We start from the raw sequence: 22,441 nt of genomic DNA, 5'->3' as shown, positions 1-22,441 counted from the left end.
TCAATTTTAAGAAATTTTGCATTAACAACAGAGATATGGGGGTGGACTAATGAAAAGCGGAAAACACTGTGAATTCATTTCAAATATCGAGAACTGAACTGATATATTGGATTACAGACAAATTTTTTCGCACTTCTCAGAAATTTTGTGAGCCATAACTCATCATGTCATTTTTTGAACTATCGTTAAATTTTTCTTTTATTAGCCTTGAAGGTCCTTCTATACTACTTCGTAAGCATACATAACTAACTAGCTCAATTCTTGTACATTATATTGATCTATTTTTTCTATAAGAGATAACCAATTTTCAGTTTGCCTGAAATTGATATCGAAACGACACTTCTGTGGAGAGTGGTTATAAAGATAGGCCGTTCCTGACAAATTTCTTCTCTCATAACTGACAAAAATTCACAAACTTTACTGGATCATTTGTGTTTGGAGAATTATTAAAGAGAAATTGTGTGAACTTCAATCGAAATTTACGTTTTGATCCATTGAACCACGCATACAAACCTATTCATCTGTTTCTCAAAAAATATTTTTTTTGGAAATGAAGAAATACTATATTTTCAAATTTTTTTATCATAGGCAAAAAACAGATGAAATCCTTCAAAAGTTTAACGGAAAGATAAATGTGGCAAAATATCCGAAACATCCGACAAATCACAAACATTGTTAGGTCCGAAATTAGTTCTGTGAAGCATCGGAATGCATGAAGTACCTATAATTTTATTCCGGAATGAAATGAAAATTATGCATCTACTGTTAATTAAAAAATGTGGGACCAGATTTTCCATTTATTTTTCAATCATTTTTCACGAATTGTATTTCTTATTGAGCCCGTTATAGCTAATACTAAATAAATATCACTCGACAATTTTCTTCTGAACATTTAATTCAAAGTCCACATCTACTTCGTTAAACTCGTCTGATGAAATAGAACGCTCGATATAGAATTTAGGCAGTAGTCCTTGAAGCGCTACACCACTGCTCCATTTCGGGCTCCATTATCTATTAATAACCCTTCTTCCGTGAACAAATTCACCCACATTTAAGTGTAATTCAAACGGAATAATTTGTATCTGAATTATCGATTGAATTGTTTGCTCGTGCTGGTTCATTAACTACGTTACTTCAACCTTTTCAATGCAGTAAAGAGCATCGGTACGCTTATATATAAGTATTTATTGTATTATAAAATGTAAGCATCATAAAGATCTTCAGCTTCTCAGACCTATGACATATTTCATATATTTATAACCTTTGACAAAACTTGTGAGGTTCATGTTTCCCCTTGCACGATTTCCTGTTACCAAAGAAAATTATTTCCACCATTTCAAAAAACTTGACTTTTTTGTACGTCGGAGCTTAGCATTCGCATATCAACTCCCTCCTCATCTATCTATTCTGTTAGTCAAAATGATTAAGGCTTTCGTGACTGAAGTTTTTAGTGTCACTATTTTCATTTGGGTTTGAAGACCACTATTCTGTTAGTAATACTAGGTTTTTCTTATCTAAAGTTGAAAGTTGTCAAAGTTATGTGTTTGCTTTCACTTTGGAACTACTTAAAATTGATAAAGTATCCCAAATTCAGAATTCATGATTGATGTGGTAATGACAGAAGTCATAGAGAAAAGCTATGGCTTGTCAGATCATTTTCATGTATGGCTCTCTAGCTTCCTGAAAGAACGTTCCCTGCAAGTGGCAGTTGACGGATATCTCTCGAATACTTTTATCATCAACGCTGGTGTTTTCCAGGGATCTATATTGTCTCCAACCCAGTTTCTACTGTACATCAACGACTTATTGAAAAAAACCAGGAATCCAATGAATTGCTTTGTTGACGACACGACAGCACACTTGTCTCGTCATTTCATTTGGATTCCACGACATCGGCGGCGGATGCACATCTTTACCGGCAGTAGGAGGTTGGATATTTTGTTGAGGATCTAGAAGTAGTTTCGAATTGGGGTGAAACCAGGGGTAACCAGGTTCAGTTCAATGCCACAAAAACCCAGGCATGGGTTTTCTCCAAAAAGATAAATGTCTCCGAACCGGACAGATAATTCCGGTTCGGAATTGTTGGGGATTAAAAGGGATACCAATAATATGCCTTGGCACAATCATGTCGCTGGAAATACAAAGGCTGCTTCCCAAAAGCCTGGAATGCTGTTACGAACCAGAAAACTGTACACACCTCAGCAACTTTTGATGTTTTATAAAGGTCAGATCAGACCTTCTTTGGAGTATTGTTCTCATGTATGGAGCTCCTAAGCGTACCCTGAAGCTGCTGGATTCCATCCAGAAAAGAGTCATCCGCCTAATTGTAGACACGAACATAACTTGCAACCTTGATAGTCTGGAACATCGAAGGAGGGTTGGAGATTTGTCTCTCTTCTATAGATACTTTCACGGAAAGTCTTCAAGTGACTTGGCATATTCGATTCCTCCAAGAGCGATACATATAAAAAATACGCGACGGACTGTGGCTGCTCATCGTTTTGAGATTCAACTCAGTACACCTCGAACTTTACTGTTTTAGAACTCTGTCATCTGGAGAACTACGTTTATGTGGAATAAACTTACTGAGAACGTTTTTCCATATGGATTTAATCTCCAGCGATTCAAATTCAATGTGAATCACTACTTGTGCTTGAAAAAATTAGCTTCTTCCTTCGCGAATCGTTTGTGATTCTCTCGTGACTAGGCATCCCTTTCAAGTTAATTTTCTTCCACAGTTGTTTTAGAAAAATCGTTCAGTTCTATGATAACATGAAATCACAAGTAAATGCCTTTGAAGCTCCATGCCAGACATACAATCTTAGGACACAGCTTCCTAGTTCGAATTATTCATTCTTTATAACGTGTATTAAAGCATCCTGTTTATATGGAGGTTGCTACAAAGAATGATTCCTCCAAAGACTCAAACAAGGTCGCACTACCAAGTATCACCTGAATAATATACGAATTTTCTTTAGGATTTATGTCTATCCTACCCATCAAATTACGCAATATAGAAATTTAAACTTATTCCATCGGGCAAAGATCGCGATTGTTTCCAATGTTTTCGTCGTTAGTTAAAATTAATTCTGAAGTGTAATGAAATTCATATTTTTCCACACTATCCACACATATTTTATGATTCCATACTAGGTTTTCTTGGCCTTTGCTTCCGTACGGAGCCAATGGCTAAGATTTCTATTCCTTTTATAACACAGGTGTGTCATAAGGAATAATTTAGTATTACCTGTAGACTAGAGAGGCTCCTAGAATTCGCCCTTGTGTTCCCAAATAGGTTAGTAGTTACATATTTTGCTACTTGTGTAGATAGTTGTTTCATTGTTTGTAGGTAATTGACAATGTTTCATGATGAATTTCATCAGTTCGGACTTCCATTGTTTAATAATTAATTAAATGATTTATGGCTTTCATTACACTGTAGCTAATTTATACTGAAACCCACAAATATTGTGCCAGATGGGTATGATTTGGAGACATCAAATAAGCTTCAGCTGGTTGGAAATCTATTGGGATGAAATACTAATGGACCAAGATTGGTGATTGGACCAAGATTGAAATACTGATGAACCAAGATATATCATTAGATAATGGAAGTCCGAACTAATGAAACTCAGTTGTTTCATTCTTGCCAAATATCAGTGAGGAACGTCAGTTTGATGGTTTTTCATTACAACTGTTAAATTATTCTTCATTTCGAACTCCACTGCTTTCCAGTGTCGCTACGATGAAGATTATGTACGAGTAGATATTGATATTATTATCTGAACTCAGTTTTTCGCAGGTTCAATTTGAAAATGGGAATGTTTCTATCTTAAGAAAATGGTGCCCGTTTTTTTTGCTATGATACACATTGAGTCTTTTCTTTACGAGCCATCTTTAGATTAGATTCCGACATAACCTTGAATACGCTCATGGGGTTTTTCTAACATTTTGTCGATAATAGTCGGCAAAGGTGAATACTTGTTTTTGGAAAAACATGTACAAACATGATTGTCTTCACATCTGTAATATCTACAATAGGTCTATTTCTGAGCATCATCTTCATCATTCTTAGCACCGAACTATGAAGATTTCGTATTATAATGATCTACTGAGAGATTCAAGTCAAAAAGATACCATCCCTGTTAATTAGTCACATAAATCCAATCCACTTTGATAACAAATTCCATTTGTGATTCCAACCAAGCAATGTATATAATTTATTGTTAATTTGATTTATTGCCCTGATTCTATGTATTTGGGTGAAAAAAGATGATGAGACAGTGAGACTTCGATTTCTAAAAGTTGCAAAAATGTATTAATTAAAAATCATAACTATAAAAAGAATAAAATTTATGATTTTCCTCTTATAAGAATTTTCTATGCATTTTATATGAATGATACAAGTTTCAAATGATGCAGAACATTCTATAATGAAAAGATTTTTCAGAACAGATAAAGTGAGTTTCTATTCTTTTTAGAAATTTTCTAGACTCACTATATACATGAACATTCATATATTCTCTCTTGTTGACATAGCTAGTACTTGTATACGTTTGTCGGTTACGCACGGGGTGACAATCCAATATTATTTCTCTTTCCTTATTTGATATTCTTCAAAGCCTGAGGCGAACTTTCCAAATCAAATATTCAAAACTAATCAAATCTGCTGAGAGTTACTTTAACATTTGTCATTGAGGAGCATTAAAGTATTGAATTTTGTTTCAATGTCTCTATTTCTCATTTTTAATCAAGAGTTTCATTCAATACTCTTGCTTCAGTTATTTATTTCTTATTTGTACAAACGCAAGTGGAACTGAGAAATTTTAGTGTTTTGCATCAATTCTGAGGTTTGTATTCTTTCAATAGTGAAGTTATGCGAATCGTGGTTTGTATTTCTTCATTACATTTATCATATTTACATCGCGCTGATTATGTACGAAATCACTTCTAAGTATCTCAAATAGCGTTTGGAATAACAGCACCATTGCCAAGATGAAGCTATCAGTTTCTCAGTAAATATCACCAACTCTTTTATTATAAATGAATCACTTTATACATTGTTCTTTCTGGGGCTATAGTTAGTCTACTTCTCCAATATAACAAATGTTTTTTTAAATACTGGAAACTGTTGTTCAGCCTCAAAACCCAGTAATAGTTCCTCATCAATGAATTGGTGTTCCTCGATATTGAAGGATTCTATTTCCTCTGCATTCATTGAGTGTTTTTCACATATAATTTGGGCAGATACCCAGTTCTCAACAGTTGTAACAATGTTTTTCTCCGAGAGGATCTCAGACTTCAACACAGCTGTCAATACAGCGTTTAAGGAACTCCTATTCACTCAGTTCCTCTTTTTTCCATTTCTTCTACTTTTTTACTCCCTGTTCTAAAGGTTATTCATTTTACTTTGTGGTCTTCGGCTTGTTTTTGTTATTATCTTCATTCTTCACTTGTCACGACTGTCCTGACATGCAATCTCTGATTCCTTAGATCCACACGTTAAGAGGTAAGACCTCGTTAATCCTCAACCCGCAAAAATTCCGACTTTTGAGAGTTGTCTGTCGAAGGGTGCAACGGCTGATTGATGGAAACAGATTTTAACTAATTAATTAAAATATTACTCATGATTTCACTCAACAACACAAAATTACTTGAACTTGCAAACTCACTTCGATAACATTTCCTCAACTTTTATTTATTCAGCTTTCTTCTGCTTCCATCATTTGATTCTTCTAGTAACGTCGTTACTATAACGATATAAAATTTTTGTTGATTAGGTATACTGGTATAACAAATAATATTTAGGTCGTTTCTTTTATCATGTATTAACATTGCTATATTACCAACCATAACAGATATGAAGACCATCAAATGGAAAAAAATAACTATCATAGGAACAGTACGTTAGTAAAGGAAAATTCACAAGGACTTTCGGCTTTCTCGAGTTATACAGGGAAAACTGAAAATGCTCTTTTTGATTTTTTACAAATAGAATTGTTAATTCAGAAAATCTAAAGAAACTGATATGAAGATTTATATTTCATTCGAAATGTAGTATAACGATGAAGCAATAAATCTTCGATTAAACATTTCGTATCAATACGACCACCTTCATTTGTTTCCAAATTTTATTGAAGGGATAAAATCACAATTCAATGATATAGCACACTTGATATTTCGTTAGCGTTTCATATAAAATAACTAGCATCATCATTGACAACAATTACAGTCGTTGGTTTTTTGTTAATTGTTCTGATTTATTCAAAACATATTTTCGACAAGATAAGATGATACCCCACCACAATGAGCATTTGTATTTTTCCTTTTTGTATCACAGTTATCCTTGTTTCAAGGCTGATTTCTCCTGAATCAATTTTTATACGGAATATTTTTATAATTATATATCCTGGAGGTAACGAAAATATTAGTTTTTGGTCAAAGTACGATTGTTGTATAAGTTGATACAATTTGATAGCATCTCACTTCATTTACCATTTTCAAATGCGTAGGCTTTGCTTGGTTTCTATGACAGGAAAAATAAATGAGTTTTTGATATCTGTTGAGAACTGGGAGAAGTTCATGCACTAGGTCACATATTAAAGATGTAATAATATGACGAAAGGAGTGATTTGCTAGTTACTTATACAAAATCGAATGAGAATCCTTTTTTGGCAAGAAATATGGATGGTGGGCTATATTCGAATCGCCGAACATTCACATGTTCAAACGATCAGAAAGAAATTTAAGACACTGTGATGTGAGGAACCAAATATTTTGGGTAAGCAAATATTACCTCATGAAGATCAGCTAAGTGATTTTTTTTCAATTCAGAATTAGTCAAAATTCACCAACAACTGTTGCTTCAACAGAAACATCCATTATAGGTGGAATAATACAAATGAAAATTTACATATTAATTTCCAAGAAAGGTTCGAAATAAATGTTTGGATGGGAATTTCAGAAACAAATATACTAGGTCCTCTCTTTTACGACGAGTATTTGAATGGTGAAATTCATCTACATTTGTTATTCAAAGAAATTTGATGGTTAATTAGATAAATTTTCAATGAATCTCCCACTGAAATATAATATTTTCAACTAGTCGGTGCCCTTCCAAATAATACAGCAACAGTATAGGAATATTTACATGCAATATTCCTAGCTGAATGCATTGGAAACAATGGACCATTTGTCTGGCCAGATCGATCCCCAGACCATATCCTGTATCCTGGGGATACATAAAAGATTAATTTTTTTGACACCTAATTCAGATATCGGCTATTTCCAACAAAAAATGGGAGATACAAATACCAGCATTACACCCATAATGCTAGTATATTGCCACAGAAGTTGTATGGACAAACAATTTATGTGCATTCAACAAAGAGGTAGTCAATTTCGTTAGGACGGTAGCCTAGTGGGTTGACGTAAGTGGTTTGCTCGGCTCACTCAATCGACCGCTGTGTGAACCGGTGGTTCGAATCGCAAGGCCAATTTTCACTTCCTAACGTCCAACCCGTGTTAGGAATCATACGTTGAAAGGTAAGACCTCGTTAGTCCTTGGTTTGCACAAGTTTAGACTTCTGGGAGTTGTCGTTCGTAAAGGAGCGACAGTTGGTTAACGGAAAAATATATTTCAACATATTTAACATATTCGAGGAATTCGAGCAAACTTGATTGTTTTTTTGTTGCGTGAAATTTCATGGCTGATTTTATTAATTTGAGGTCACTGATGTCAAATCTACCAAAAGCTTCAGTTTTTGTGATAGAGCTATTGACCATATTTGTCAATGTTTAAGTCGAGAAATATCTGTAAAAACGATCACAACTATTTCTGTAATATCTGTGATGAATAAACATTAGAAAATTGTAGACTTAGTGTGCCTAATAGCGCCTAGAGTCGTTGAGGTTATGGGCAAATAAAAAAAGACCCCATTTTAAGTATCAAACACCATGATCTGGCGGAATTCTTCAAATCATCAGAACAATGATCTTTTTACGTGGTTCATATAATCGGGAATAATTAAAATACACTTGTCCAATTGGTTTCACTCTAACGTGTTATCTATTATGCGACCAATCCTGTACAATGGCGATGCACCAGTGCCACAAGCATCTTCACCTACACAAAATAATCACGACTCGGATGAAAAAATCTCTCCTTCAAGTGATGAGAGAGGAAAAACTGATTTCAATCCACATATTTTATTCGTAAAAAACCAAAAACAGTATTCTTAGTATAACTGTATAATATGAGAAGGGCGAAAGAACCTGTAAATTTTCCTTAACCAATGTACTGTTCCCCACGGTAGTTACCTTTTTTCTTGATATTGAAGGAGCATTTGACAATGCACTTTTCCCTTCTGTGGTCGCTCCTGACGGATAATCTGCTTGATGCCCTTGACGGAAAAAAGTAGATGTGCAAGCTTATGCAGATGACCTTGTCATCCTGACAAGATCCACGTCGGGAAGGGTAGCTTGTAATATCCTCCAGGGCACGTTAGACGTTGTTCACAGTTGGTGCCTGAGGGAAGAGATGTGTGTTAATCCCCTTCACCAAGAGGAGAACATAGGACGATCTAACGCCAATTTCCCTTAATGGTGAGGTCATTCCATTTGGAGGTGAAAGGGAGGTGATATATCTTGGCATTGTCTTTGATAAAAGATTCACCTGGAACGCTCACTTGGAAGAAGTTTTACACAAAGCCAGACTCTGTCTCTATGGATATGTCGAAGGATTTTTGGTAAAACTTGGGGCTAAGGTCCCAAACAAATCCATTGGATTTATGTGATGATTGTCAGACCAATGATCACTTATGGTGCAGTTGCTTGGTGGCAGAAGGCTTTACAGAAAACGACCCAAGTGAAGCTCTCTGGCTCACAGAGAGACAGGCTTGTCTGGCTATCACTAGTGCCATCAGTACCACACCGTCAGCGGTCATGGAGATCCTTCTAGATCTACCTACTCTCCACATTTTTCTGGAGAAAGAGGCTAGATTGACTGCATACAGACTTGTGCACATTGCCATTTACACAAATCAATTAAATGCAGAGTGCAACAACTGTTGGTTGACACTGAAAGTCAAATCATTCTGGAAATGACCTCTGACTTTATGCCTCCAACTGTCAACTACGAACTGCCTTATAAAGTACTATTCCCGAGTAGAGAGGACTGGATCCTCCGGGAGAAGGAAATATTAAGAGCAGATAGTTGTTGGTTCACAGATGGATCAAAAACACCTTCCGGTTCTGGTGCAGGTGTTTTTAGTTGCAGACCCAGGAGAGATATCTACCTGCATAGGAACTTATGCGATCGTATTTCAAGCGGAAATGTACACTTTCGAATTGTGTGCTGAGAGATTGGATAAATTCAACCTCACACACAAGTCAATACAAATATTCTCGGACAGTCAAGCGGCGTTGGAAGCTCTTGGCTCCTACTGAGCAACTTCTAAATTGGTAGCAAATTGCCAAAAACAACCCTTCTCGATGGGAATACTTAACAGATTGTCTCTGGTCTGGATTCTGGTCGCTTTGGGCTTTGCCAAACAAACACTGAACACCTGGATGGCAAGAAGATTTATGGACTTCTGTCAGAATCTTCCAGGATTGGCTCACTCCAAGGCGTTTATCCATCCTTCGAAGCTTGATACCAAACAGTTGTTGGACTACAGTAGGGATCAACTACGATGTCTAACAGACCTTCTTACTGGTCACTATCATTTGAATCATCAAATGCAGAGACTTGTCGAAAGACAGTGTGTGTCGCCTCTATTTGGAAAATGATGAAACAGCAGAGCATATACTTTGTTCCTGCCCCGCTGAGGACCGAATCAGGTTATTAGAGTACGACAGATCCGTACTCTCACCATCTGACCTGAAAAACCACTCACCATACAAACTAATCGTTAAGAAGCTGGGTTTGTCTGAGTGTGAATAGATGTGACCCACGATAAACCCTTGCGGGTTGCGGGGAAGGGTCGAATAGACTCACTCACTTTAGACCTAATCCAACCTAACCTACCTTTTTTCCTATTTAATCGTCATATATGTTACTATTTAGAATATAGCAGTGTTACCACATGATAAAAGAAATGGTCTATATAGAATGAATTACTGATATTTACTGAAGAATATCGGCCAAATAAATGATATGAATTGAGAGTGCTTTCGTTATACACCACTCATAAAAAAGTTTGTAGTTCCCAAAAATACATTTACAATGCCCGTACCTATTTCACTTGCTATTGCTTTCTATACTATCGAATGAATTTCTATTCACTGTTCCACTGTTCTCTACATGTCTCAATATACAGTGCAGAAATAAAACGTCCTCTCCTCCCGAAGTTTGAACAGGAATCGATATTGGAAAAAAAAATTAATAAGGTATAACTTTTAGTACATTTTACTCAAAAGAGACACAATGGTGTAAAACTTGTCGCCAAGAGAATTCTACCTACTTTTTTCAAATGAAAAAGGGATTTCTGTTATACCACATTTGATAAGTACGAGCATTTAAATTCTCTATCCAACACTGATTCATTTTTGGAAATCACATCAGCCCTTCCTGAGTAATTACCAGTTTTATATTTGATTTCCAAACAGTCGATAAACATCATAGTTTCGAGAAAAAATGTATTGAAAACTCAATACACTTCATACATAAATGTTTAGTTCTCAGTTTCTGAATATACTCGTATTGAAGTTTGTTTACAAATTCGTTTCTCACACTATGGAATGTTTTTGGGGTAATTTCGCTATTTTTTATTCTATCCTTGAGTTCTGGAATGGATTGTGTTACGTATACACAAATTCCCACAAAAATTTGAGGGCATCTTATCACGTGATCTAGCGAACTATTCTAATCAATCACATCTGCCTATCCACTGGTTTGGGTAATTTTCAGCGTCTCGTAAAGCTGAAACGTAACATCGGTTGAAAACTCATTTGGGTTTGTTAATTATCCAATTATTGTTTCATAACTACCTCAATATGGGTATCAAAGGACAGGGCTTGACTAGTAGAATAGTAGTCACTTTGGAAAAGAGCCAAATTCAAGGTAGCCGCAGCTACAAAATGGCGAATTACATATTTTTTCACAAATACCTCAATATGGGTATCAAATGACAAGAATAATAGTACACTTCAAAAAAGATGCAAAATCAAGATGGCCGCAACTACAAAATGACGGATTACATATTTTTTCTCGACTACCTCAATCTGGGTATCAAATAACAGGGTCTGACTAGTACTATAGTAGTACTCTATGAAAAAGATACAAATCCGATATAATGTATACAAAGAGCTTTGTCAACTCAGAATCGAGATCGTGTTGAGGACTGTGTGGCGTGTGGGTGGTTGAAAATGATACGTCATTAGCGATAAAACGCCCAAGTTAAGGTGAAATGTTAAAACGTGCCGGGAATTGTGTGGCATTTGGTTAGGTTAAAAATTAGAAATTGAAAATTCCAAAATGAAATAAGTGAAGAAATTGTTTTATGTTGAACGGCTTTATTGAAAAAAAAAGAATGATAATAATGATGTAGATAATATGAAAAAACTACTAACCTGAACCTTCCGAATTATTTGTTAGTTTTTAATACATTATCTACATCATCATTATCTTTTATTTTCAATAAAACCATTCAACATAATTTTTTCACTATTTTATTCAAGGGATAGGTGACAATTGCAAATCACTTCTGAATTCGTGGATAAAAAAAGGTGTTTGCAATGATATTTCTCCAGGAATATAACATAATATGTACGAAATGAATTTGTGAACCGATTTTATTATTATCAGAAAGTGAATGGTGAACAATTTGAAAATGTATTATTGGAATCAACTGGAGTGAGTTTTTAATACATCAACTTCTTGAAATTATGATATATATCGTTTGTTTGCGGACTGTTGAAACGAATGATTCGACTTCGAAGAGCGACGAGTCTTTTTTTTTAAGTACACAAAATAATGTCTATTTATTTTTTCAGACCCTGATATCTTTATCTTTACATGTCAGCATGTATACTCGTCTTTACAGAATTTTCAAATTATCAGTTAGTGGAATATATAATAAAAATGAGTGTTTTGTTGGTTCTTACAGCAAATGCTGTCTACTTCAATAGGATATTTTCCCATGATTTATTGGGATATATTTTAACAAAATCTTATCCACCAACTGATAACCAAAAACAGATACAATTTGCATTTCCATTTTGAAGCTTGATTGTTACTGCATTCTTATGTACATAAATCTACCCTCTTTTTCTGTGATCTATTTCTACAAAGAATGCTTGAGTGAACCTATTGTGATTCATTACTACGCTAACACTTTGTATATAACGATATTTTCTTGAGTTGCAGATGATGACATAGTTCGAAGTGGAATATATGATATTTTATGTGTGCCCGTGATATGTCCTGAAAGCAAGCAACCCTTTTCTATCAAAAAGTTATTACATCATCAGCTAATCAATTTATTTTTTTCCAGCACTACTTCAACTCCCATTCGTTAGAACCAACACCAAGTACTTGCACATACTCTTCTGTTGGCCAACATGAGTTGTATCCTTTGTGACATACCAGAAGAACTTTACGACGGATGCAATCTCCAGATTTTCCCACCGGATCCCATAGATCTCCTACACATCGAGTTTTGCATTCATGTAGTCCTTCGCCAAGTTCCTTGAGGATGACGTGAGATCAGACAGTTGAGGTCGTCATCTCGTGAATGTAATTCGACAGACTGAGCATTCTGCAATCATACCATTATCAGGAGAGAATTTAATCAACAATTTTATTCATTTCAATGAATGTGATCGGAAAAAATATTTTTATAAGAAAAATGAAAAATCTGCAGATGGCATACTGACCGGAAGTTTGTTGAGTTAGATAGAAGTCGGGTATTCTGAAGATTGTTAAAAAAGTTTGAATTTCTTTCTTTGAGTTTCATCTTCTTGCACTTCTTACTTCTTATGTACAAAAAATAGTAGGCACTAAATTCTCAGAAGTGACTGACGTTTATGCCTCAATCTGTCTCTTGCGGTGGTGTACGGAAAGTTGAATTTGAAGTATAATAAATCACAAATTTGACAACAATGTTTTCGTTTCAATGCAATGCTATTCATGAGAATTCAGGGCTTACTATAATGAAATTGTACTGAAGTTTTATTATTTGTCACCTCAGAAAATTAACAGTACCTATCCTCTCCAATTTTCAGGTTAATATCATGAGTCACAGTCAACTACGTCTTCTGGTTTCAAAATCAGAAATAACTAAACTGAAAAAAAATCACAGGAAGAAAAGAAGAGTCTGGATTCAGAATCCCAATATTTCATTGTCAAAAATAGTTATTCTATGGCAAAATGAAATAGTTTTCGAGACAAAGAAATCAACAACGTTATCAACATATAATTTAGCAAACTTCAATAAGAAATTTGTCATATTATTGAAAAACAAATGATAGAAAATGAAAACTGAGAACCATACTCTGTGGATAACTTTTCATCTCAACTAAGGATTTACTACTTGACTTGATAATCAAAATAATTAACTTGGATTTGACTTGATTACAAGTCAAATTTGAATCAAATAATCTGCAGGGTCTGTCAATTCAAATAGTTAAACAGAGTAGTTCAACTGCTTCATGCAATTTGTATGAAAATATTTTCAATTTCTTCAACTAAACATTTTTGAACTTCCATGATCCACTCGATAATTCTCAATTTTTGATATAATGTGTCTGTTTTGCTCAATTGAGATATACTCAAATTTTCAAATCAAACATATTGAACCATCAAGTCCAAATTAATTTGATGAACTTCTGAAATATGATATCTTCTATGTTCTTATATCCAATCGAACTTGTTTTGATCAATATTCTCATCCACCATTCTTTCAACACTGGTTTTCTGCTTCATATAATCGACAACCTCAATGAGGCACATTTTCCATCATATGGCATATGCAGATCTTGGTGAACTAATACTGGTTGGTTGACCAGAATTCCAGCACCAATCACTCCTTACGGGGAACTATCGCAGAGCGTAGAATGAATTTCCACTTTTCCTTTAGATTTCCATAATATCAAAACGTAGTAATTAATGTCTCTTCACCAGAAGATCCAAAAAAGCTAGTCCTGATGGGTATAAGTTCGGTATTACTCATCTACTCGAGTCATTAGTATAGATGCAGGACTTCTTTGAAAGACTTCTTTGCAAGACTTCCCTCCTGACTTACTGCTGATGAACTACAAATCGCACATTGAGAAATAGTATATTATTCAACGAAAAATGTGATCACTACTCGTTTGTCATAACTCAATCTCAAGAGTAGAATACGAAATGTTTCTATGACTCATATCAAGAATATTTAAAAAAAAAACCTCCCAAAACAAGTATTTGAAAATATTACCTGTATTCGTTATTTCATTCAATTTGAAATTTTTCGAATATTGAGTGGTTGGAAAAAAATCAAGAATCTGGCGTGTATGTCGATTGAACACAAGACCCCTGGCACTCAAGCTCACACTTCAAACAAATACTCCACGAATATGCTTTCATATTATATGACATGAAGCTATTCGAGTTTCAAATTACTCTCATTCTATCATTTAGTGACGAACTTTAGACAAATATCAATTTGTTCCCAAAACATTACAAACTTCTGGTGAAGTATACTCGTTTTTATTTTCCGAATCCAACTTTTTCATTCCATTGACTGATTCATACATCAAATTCATGCTTTTATTTTTGATAATAATGATTAGGAATTGATAAATTTGGTGATTTACCATTGATGAATAAAAAGTGGCGAATGCGCTGTAGATATAGATTATTTGTGTTTTGATTCTTAAAATGCTCAAGATAATTGGCCTGGTAAAAATTGTGTGAAAATTTTAAATGGCGAGAGTTCGAAGGCAGAGGGGAAAGTTTAGAAAATATATTCTTTATATATTGATGTTATTTGCACATCATCTATGTATAATAGCATGATGTCAATATCAACAATGATTAGGAATAAATAACTTGAGAAAAGTAAAAGTATGGTGAACGAACGAGAGGTCATGTGAAGTTTGAATATGATATATAAATCAGTCATACAAGATGATAATTTGAAAATGGTGTTATGACCGATACTAGTCAACAAATATAAAACTATCATGGAAAATAGACAATAGTGTATTCTCAGTGAACATGAATTTCGTCAAAATAAACGAGTCGTCAATCAAAGAAGTCATCATTTGAAAACTCACAATGGCTATATCTGAGCAACCAAATGAAATATAGGAAATTGCTGCAACGGCTTTCTTATAGGGAGGGGGAAACAAAATGATGTAATAGCAAACTTGTTTTCCCCTACCCCCTCGTCCCTAGCTACCTCAACTTCACCTTCTTTAATAGCAACCCTCTCCTTGTAATACCTTATCTAAAAGCCCTTTGGAAATGATCTTTACTGGACCTCACAAAGCTGCATTCGACGTGCCGAGTTTTGGTTCATTGAATAAAACTCTATTCATTTAAATCAAAATTTTATTTTCTATTATTAATTCAAGAAATATTTGAAAACACTCTTATTACCATCGAAGCATTAATATTAAGACTCTTAAACATTTTACGCCTGAATTATTTTTGATTATTTGTACCTGCAAAAATTTGACTTAGTTGATAAGTAAAAGTAACAAAATGAGGGTATTTGAAATATTTGTTTTTGAGAGGTATTTTTGTATTTCATATTTTGATTCAAGACGAGAAATGATACTCTCATTATTATTATATTTGATTTTTATTTCGATACGTTGTACACGAGAAACATAATTTTTTCTGCGACAATGGTGTATATATAACCTACCTGAACCTGTGGAAATGATTTTTATTAGAATATCAGTGTTCATTAAGAACAACTAAAGAATTTAACCAGAGGCACCCGGAGAGAAATGTAAGTCAGGTGTACATTCGCCAATTAGTAGCAAAACTTCAAAAAAGTGGTACTGTCACAAATAAAAAGGGATCAACCAAGATTACTGGACAAAGCAACACAAGTACCCGGACAGTTTGCAATGAATCATACTTTACCGACTCATCAGACAGCTACAGCAACCGAATTGTTTCGCAAATCCGTAAGGCAAGTACATAAATTTCATTCATAAAAAATGCCAATCTTTCAAGGACTTGGTAACGATGACCCCGACAGAAGAATTGAATTTTGTGAAATTATGATGACTAGAATTATCGCAGAACTTCGGCTTATCAAATGTATTTGCTCAAGTTTTGTTCGATCGTCTTCGTTTAAGACGGGATGGAGCCTACCTCCCTTACCTTTTTGGCTGGCGTTTGTCAAAGGATAAATGGGTCATAACTTCAATGGGATGGCAGCATGAATATCCTCAGATATCAGTACCGTCCTTCACGGTGAACCGCTGCCTGGCTGGGGTGAGTAGATGAGGAAATTGTTCATTCGTTAACTGGGGACATGAGGGCCTCATTCGGATTTTCTGCAGCATAATCAACAGCTTCTCTATCCAACGGATTATCGTGAGTTTCCGCACAATCGAAAACTCGTCAATTTCTCGACTGAATGGACTGCTGAATGGAAGGCAGTTGCAAATCTCTGCGGATTGCTTCGTTCCGTAGGAACAACGGAGCATTCAGAATCATCCGTATTAACTTATTCTGAAATTTCCCCAAAATGGAGATATTGCTCGGAGCCGCTTGTCCCCAGACGCCTTAAGCGTACATGATGACAGGTTTTAACATCGTGTTGTACAGCGTAATTTTGTTTTTAAGGCTCATTTTGGATCTTCTATTGATCAGAGGGTACAGACTTCTGATCCGACCATCGACCTTTGCCTTCACGGATTCAAAGTGCGGGTTCCAGGTAAGCCTATTAGAAGACCCGCGCCTACCAACCGATCTCCCTTCCACAGATCCTCACTTTTCTGACCGAAGAAAATATCGTTCTTCCCATGGTTGTCGCCTGAGTCTTTTCCGGGTTCACTCGGATCTTCCATTCGAAGTACCAGCGCTCGAAGTCGTCCAATGCACGTTACATCTTCACACGGTCGGACCTCTAAAGGTCGCTATTTGCTTCAGTGACGAGTGCAGTTTTTATTCAAATGGGCACGCAAATAAACAAAACTTTCGTTACTGGAGTAGGGGCATACGCAATAATCAAAAAAAGGTAATGTTTGGGCTGGTATATCGGGAGATTCAATAATTGGTCCATTATTTATAAAAGGAAATTTAAATGGTGTGTGCTCACATGCTTGAAAGATATATCTAACCTCGGATAGTTCATGAATTAGAGAATCAGACACACATACACGGCAATTTATCTTCCGAAGAAAATTAATTACATTTTTAACAGGATGGGGCTGAGTTAGCTATTAGACTGGTTTCAAAAAACACGGGTGATCATTAAAATTTGTAGACCGGAAGAGTCTTCTGTTACTCAATACACCTTGGAGAATGACGCTGGAATATAGAAACATTGAGACCGGTACCTGACACTACTTTTAAAAATGTACTTTCAAAAATACACAGGCAAAGTATGGAAAGGAAATGATGAACAACAAACAAACAAAGGTTCCCTCCCTCTATTTTTTTCAATGAAATTTCTAAAATTGAGGAAAATCTGCTAAGGAAATTTGTTAGTATCACGGTTCTGTTATGAGGAAAACATTTTCAATTCTACCTTTCAGTATAAAATACGACCTTGAGAATAATCAAATATAGGTATTTTCGATTCAGAGCTGATAATTTTGTATTTTACTGTTAGGAATTGCACACTGTGATGATAGATTTAACTTTAGAAGTTGGCTTCAGGCGCTAGAATCCGAAGTACTGTCACTTATTTTATAGATAAAGTTTTTATTAGGAAGTCGTTATGCTATTGATATAATTAAGTCCTTGAAACTCCAAATGAATTTTTCTTGCGCATTGCAAGATTGCAGCCTGGAAGACAGATGCGTATATAACCGAGAGGAAAACAAATGCAGTTTTTTTATCCGCAAGTTAATTGTAGCTCCCGTCCCATGTTCGGTTTTCCATCCATATCATGTAGTTTGAGGATATGTTTGACGTCCGTTCTTCCACATATTTCGAAATGTCTCTTTTGCCCGATTCCATGTAACTCGGTGAATTTTCAAATGTGAGTTGGCCGACCCTTGCTTCCTCCATCATTACAAGATGTGACAAGAGTGTCTCCAATGCAGCTGTTGGAGTGGTTTTCATTACTCCCTATATTCCCAAACAGACTGATATTCGCACCTTGCTTAATTTGCTAACAGCGATCGTTGTTCCATATTCCATATTTGGCCACAAAACCTTGTAACCATATGTTATCATGGTTTTTAACCACCATGGTGTGAAGCCAATGGATCATGTCTGGTTTCAATTCCCGTATCTTTCCATAGGTGGCCAGCATCAGTGCTACTCTGTTTTTCTTTTCACTCTTCTCAGATGTTGATTCTAGGTTAGCTTAGGATTTACTATCACAACAAGGTATTTACCCTCTACGACAGATGTATATCTTTACCTCGAAGTTTTGGAGAACCTATGCCGTTTGTCTTGCTCCTCTTGGTGAACTTCTACTATACTATACTATTCTATATTATATCTGCTCTAGACTAGGACGCCCGAGTCGTCTGCATAGCCAGGTACTTTATATGCATTGTGATCTAGAAGACAAATTAGTTCGTTTATTATAAGGTGTCATAACAGTGGGGACCAAATTCTCCTCTGAGGACATCCCCTGGTGACACTACTGTTTCTCCCATAATGGTCTGATAATAATTTTTCCTTGAAATATTGCGCTCGAAAACAACCAAACAAATTCAAATTACCGATAAATAACCAAGATTAAACTATAGTCTTCAATCTAGTCATTTTTATTAGCACATTCACAAGTGAGCAAATGATTTTATTCACTAGGATTTTCCACAGTTATCCAATCTTCATATTTATTGCTTCTGAAGCATTTCGCTAAACCCTGGTACAACTGGATAATTCAAAATATTTCAAGTGAATAGATAATTATCAATCATTTCTGTTCTAAATTTTCACATTTCAAATCGCTCTTCTTCAATATTCATTTAACTGCCCCTCAGTTAGAATCACCCTGGATAACGTGATTCTTTTTTTTGAGAAAGCTATCTATATAGCTATATAGTCAGATGATGAAATGTTTTGGATAGTCGTAACTCATCTATACTTTGTGTATCTAAGCAATGGAGTGCCCCAAAACGTTATCGTACATAGTGCACGTGATCCCCCAGACAAGGCTGCTTGTACAAAGCCGCACTAAGGAACGACCGAATATGCGGCTATGCATAAGAAAATTGTTTGTGTCGATTGTAGGAACACATATTAGCAGTTTCTTCAACCGTATCAGTACTTGACATTTTAAAAATATCAAACTTTAAAATCCCATATATGTACAATCCACAGGCATTAAAACAGCCAAGTGTAGTTAAATCTGATTGGCCAGAGTTGAGAAGTTTATCATTCTACCCATTAGATGCAAATGTGAGTGGTGATATGCATATATCTTTGTTTGAGTTACTTTGTTGGATGGATATAGTTTCAAAAAATATCCTTCTTGAAGTGAATGATTACCAAAAATTAGTTGAAAATTAAGAAAAAATAATATAATACATACATATATATATCTATATATATATATATATATATATATATATATATATATATATATATATATATATATATATATATATATATATATATATATATATATATAAACTTTATGTTATCAAGCTCTTCCTAAATACATGAAATTTATGTCATTATAAAACAATTAGATGATTCATTAGAATGCAATTTTAAATATTTCAGAAAAAATAAAACATACATTCAGGGTTTCAGACTTGACGATGTATATGCGAGAATTATCTGAAAAAATTTACAAAGCTATGAAATATAACTATGTACACAAAATGAAGTTGTATGCCATAAATGGAAATTAATTTCAACATTTTATACAGTTTTGAAATAGCATTAAAGTAATTAATTCCTAATACAAAATTTCATTGAATTAGAGTAAATTTCAAGATTATTAGGATACACGAGTATATCTGAATAGGAAAATTGAGAAGAGTATGGACAAAATAAAATTGAGTTCATTATTTACCTCAGCTATTTAATAGACAAAAAAATAAATGAAGTAAATCTGTTTGGATGCGTTTGCTAAAGATAGTTAAGATAACTTCAAATAATTATATGAATAAGAGTCCAAATTTTCTAAAATATATTTTCAACGTATTTGAGATTTTTTTTTGAAGTAATGGTACTGTTTTGGACATCGAAGAAACTGTCCAAAAAATGAATTAGCTACTTACAGTTATCTTGGTTGGAGAACTATCTTCAATAAAAAATGATAATCCATCAACACTCCGTTTGGAGTCGAATATATTATCTTGTTTGACTTTGAAATACTTTGAAGTTCAATTTTAAATCTCCAAAGAAAAATATGTAAATCTAAACAATTTAGACTATTCGTTAGTAGGGGAAAGATATACGCTTTGACAAATATTCATTAGTAAACAAATAAAATTTAGACGTAGCCTTAGCATTTTCTAGTTAGATCAGTAATCATTTTTGTTGTCATTATCCTAGAAAATGGCTGTATGTCAGATACACTATTCTTTGCGTACAGTCGATTATTGCAAAATATACTAATTTGGGAAGTAAGGTTTTCATGAAAACTAAAATTGAACCAACGAACAAACTTCTCCCGCACATCAGATCTGTAATACTCTTATCATTACTAATATTATCTTTATCAACCAAGTTGGTGTTATCAGAAACTGAACTTAACCAATGAATATCCTATTTTCACTTTTATTAATACATCAATGATTTTCAAGAAAATTTTCAGAGTCTTAAAAATTATCCGAAAGTCTCAAACACTTCAAAAAATGTTCGTTTGTTACACAGACATTCTCAAAGACGTGTTGTTCACAAACAACAAACTTTTAGACACAGTTCTCACAGCTTATAAATTTCAGACTTCCCAGTTGCTTCTCAGTGGCTGAAGTGAAATTACACTTTTGAGAACTTTCTATGTTTTTTTTTCAACTCTATTTAGTCCCTTAGTATATCATTTGGTAAATATGGAATAACAATAAACTCTGGCCCATTGTGCTTTTTTAGAAGCCGAGGACTTACGAAGACTCTTCAAATGTATCATTTAAATACATTATACTTAGAGGATATCCATTGCTTTCAGTTATGTTCGGATTATTTTTTTATTCAACTTTGTTTAAGTTGAATTCAATAAGGAAAAGAACAGGAAAGTGTAGCTCCGCCATTTTTTTGTTGAGTGAATTTGTAGAAAGTACCTACCTATATTCTTCTTGGCACATCATATTTTAAACACTTTTGGGCATTTTCTATAAGTGAGTCACTGAGAATGTTACTTTCTCGTTGTTTTCAATTCCATATTATGTGAACCTAATATGAGGGGATATGTTGAAAGTGTAATTTACTTTTCTCCGTATCAAAACGAACAAATATATCGACTTTATATTGAATACAAGTCGGCGGGAAGTAATATATGGAAAGATATACTTATTTTTCGACTTTTTCACCATTTACACCACTATTTCTAAGAATATCCCTCACATATTTGAAAGGTTTCAATATAGTAACACTTGGACACAACTGTGAGGATATATTAAATGATTCTATAATCTCTCGATTGCTTCAACCAAGAAGAAGATGAGTCAAAATTTACTTATGTACAATAGGAATCAAAAGATAAACTGAAAGATTGCATCAAATAAAAAAACAAGAATTTAAAATAGCTTTCCAGACTGTCATTTTACTTCATCGAATGTTATGTAGCCCTAAGATCAAAATAATGAAAACTGAGGAGTGTAAGATTGATGAAATGATCTGTTAGGACTGAGAAAAAAGTATTGGTCAGGCCAAATGCGCTACTGAAACTCGATACGATGAACATGTGGTCCATAAGCAATTCCGTAGACCTCAAAAGTATTTTGTTGCTGAACACTTCTTGGAGAACAGTAATGAGATTAAAGGTTTGAAAATGGTAAGACCTTTATATGACACTAGACTTTCGAAAGTCTGGAAATATCAAAATCGGCATGGGAAGTATTAACAGAGACGAAGGGTACAACCCATTGTTCATTCTTTCATGAATCAGTCATTCGTCACAAATTTCTGAATGTCCTGCCAAGTTTTACCTCAAAAATCTTTGATTCATTACATGTAAGAGGAGGCTTTGTCTTTGTTTAATTTACATAGGATTATTCGAACTATAGTTATTGATATAGTTCATTCGATGATATCAACTTGGTAGGTGAAACATGCGTCGAGAGAAGGTTACAGTAGGTACTGTTGTGAGAGAAAAATGTTTTTCATAGATTATGACTGAACCTTCAAGCTAAAATAGAATTC

The 22,441-nt window shown here is 34.5% G+C and overlaps 1 long non-coding RNA gene across 1 annotated transcript in view; it reads left to right on the top strand.

Moving 5' to 3' along the window:
• The window catches only part of LOC141481402 (uncharacterized), a 36,318-nt gene extending 20,559 nt beyond the window's left edge, over positions 1–15,759 (top strand). The window contains exon 3 of the long non-coding RNA XR_012464938.1: positions 12,495–15,759. This is a non-coding gene — a long non-coding RNA (uncharacterized lncRNA). The remainder of the gene's footprint in view (positions 1–12,494) is intronic.
• The last annotated feature ends 6,682 nt before the right edge of the window (positions 15,760–22,441 follow it).

The sequence above is a fragment of the Leptinotarsa decemlineata genome, unplaced genomic scaffold (assembly GCF_025532065.1).
Source record: "Leptinotarsa decemlineata unplaced genomic scaffold, Ldec_3_MD MMD2_tig00000199_RagTag_RagTag, whole genome shotgun sequence".
NCBI classification, from domain to species: Eukaryota; Metazoa; Arthropoda; class Insecta; order Coleoptera; family Chrysomelidae; genus Leptinotarsa; species Leptinotarsa decemlineata.
Note: the sequence above shows the minus strand (reverse complement) of the source record. Positions and strands in the feature narration are given on the sequence as shown.